Consider the following 2,504-nt stretch of genomic DNA (forward strand, 5'->3'; position numbering starts at 1 on the left):
GGGTTCTGGAAAACTCTTTTTGTCAAGAGCCCTACCTCTTCTTGTGTTTTGGTTCATGTGATCATTGTATGTGTGCGTAGTGGTCCATGTGCCTGAAATCAGGCTGATTATTGTGCATCTGCTGTATGCCAAGTGCTGTAGTAGGTGCCCAGTCACCCTGGTGTGTCAGTATGTTTTACACTCTGATAGAAAACCCCATTTGGGTGTTTTAAACAATGAACCAATTTATTATCTAACTAAACGGGAAGTCCTGAGGTAGGTCAGGACCAAGATTTGTGAACTTATATGCTCATCCACATGATTAAGGGTCAGGGCCCTTTTTATTTTTCCATGATCTTCTCCTCAGAACAGTGGTTTGTTTATGGTTAGCTTTCCTCATGGTCACAAGATAGCTGCCACTGCTCAAGGCACATCTTCATAATACTGTCTAGTGGAGAAACAAGTACTGGATCTTTCCGTGGTGCCTTTCTTCTAATCAGTGAGGAAAAAAATCTTCAGCAGATTGACCCTAACGCCTCATTGAGAATTCTATCTTATGCACAGGGGCAGAGGGGGACCGGGCTGGTCACTGGAGAAGATGGAAGGAGGCCCGTGTGGCTGGGTTGCATGGACTGAGTGTGGGGCAGCAGGAGGGGCTTCCTGCTCCTTGAGGAGGAGCCCGGGGTTGTATCCTAGGAGCCCCTCAAAGGCGCTGATGGCTTGAGAACAGGGCCACGATGTGATCCAAGTTGCGTTTTTAAAGACTCAATCTAGCTGCTGTGTAGGGAATGGACGGAGGACCAGGGATGTCAGGAGACCACAATGTTAGCCCAGAGCTGATGGTGGCTTGGCCTGGTGCCTCACTCTGGCGACAGAGTGAGGGAGGACAGAGTGGACAGAGCTGAGCCTTGATGGCATGGCTAGTGCCCCTGGGGACATGAAGTGGGTGAGCCCCAGGGCCTCCTCCCACGGTGGGCGGGACCGAGCTGTGTGTGTGCAGCCAAAACCCCACCATGAGGCTGACTCAGAGCCACGTGGGAGGCGGAGGTGCAGGGAGGATGAAGCTGGAACTTAGGAGAAGGTGAGGGCCTGGGGCAGGGATGTGCGCGCAGCCTCCTCTCGGACTTCCGGAAGTGATTCTTCCGGAAGAGGTGATACCAAGGGGGAAAGCTCTCCACCACCTATCGTGTGAAGCTAGATTTCACAGAGGTGGTGACATATACATGTCACTTGGTGGATGGGCCTTGAAGGATGAGTAGGAGTTTGTCAGGCAAAGAAGTGAGGTGGGAAGGCCTTCCGAACACAGGGAAGGGGCTGTGTAGACATGGATCTTTTCCGTTCTCACCCCTTCCACCCTCCAAAGCCTGTGAAGCAATGAGCTTGGCCAGCTGCCACCAAACAAGAGTTAACGTCTAAGCACCGACCCGAAGTCAGGCATTGGACCAGCGGGAAGTGAGGATTTTCATGTCTATGAGGAGACCCACAACCCCCCATTATTCCTCAGTTTTAGCGACTTTCACTTTTCCAGGACATCAAGGAAAGGAATCTGAAATCAGTTTCTTCCAAGACTAGGGAACTCATTAGTCACCAGTTTAGGGCCCTGTCTCTTCCTGTTTCACAGAAGGACAGGAGAAGTCGCAGTTCACCCTCATATCTGGCTTCCAGTTTTGGCATTTGCAGGAAATCGGTCTGTTATGGTTTAGATGTGGCGTCTCCCAAAAGCTCACGTGGGAGACGATCCAAGAAGGTTCAGAGGGGAAATGATGGGGTTGTGAGAGTCTTAATCCCATCAGTGAATGAATCCCCTGATGGGATTAACCGAGTGGTGACTGGAGGGGGGATTGGGGTGCGGCTTTAGGTATGTATTTGTGTCTGATGATGTGAGCTGCTTCCCTCTGCCACACCCTCCTGCCATGATGTTCAGCCTCACCTGGAGCCTGGAGGCATGGAGCCCGCCTTCTATGGACTAAGGCCTCTGAAACCGTGAGCCCTCAAATACACCTTTCCTCCTTTATAGTTGTTCTGGTCAGGTCCTTTAGTCACAGTGGTGACAGTCCTTTCTGAACTTCCTGAGAGTCCATTTAAGCTTTCCCAGACCCAGAGAGACACTCAAGAACATTCGTGCCACTCAGAAATGAAATTGCTCATTTTGCTCAAGATAAAAACTCACATATTGAGAGTCTGTGGGGTTGAGAGAAAATGAGCAAGGAATTCATTCAGGGCTGCAAAGGACTCTGCTCTTGTCCCACACCATCATGTGACAAGTATGGGTACTGAGGAAAAGTCCCCCTGAACCTGAGGGCACAGCCTGGGCCCCAAGCTGCCCCAGAAGCAGTGGGAGGTGGAGAGGAGGAGCAGGGCAGGAGCAGAAGCCTTTTGAGGAACTGATCCATGGCGGCACCTCAGACGCACTTCCTCTCTCCTCCTCGCTCCGCCTCCACCCGCCCTCGCCCTGAACTCTCCCTCTCTCTCTCTCTCTCTCTCTCTCTCTCTCTCTCTCTCTCTCTCTCTCTCTCTCGTGGTAG

Source organism: Sciurus vulgaris (assembly GCF_902686455.1).
Source record: "Sciurus vulgaris genome assembly, chromosome: 12".
NCBI lineage: Eukaryota > Metazoa > Chordata > Mammalia > Rodentia > Sciuridae > Sciurus > Sciurus vulgaris.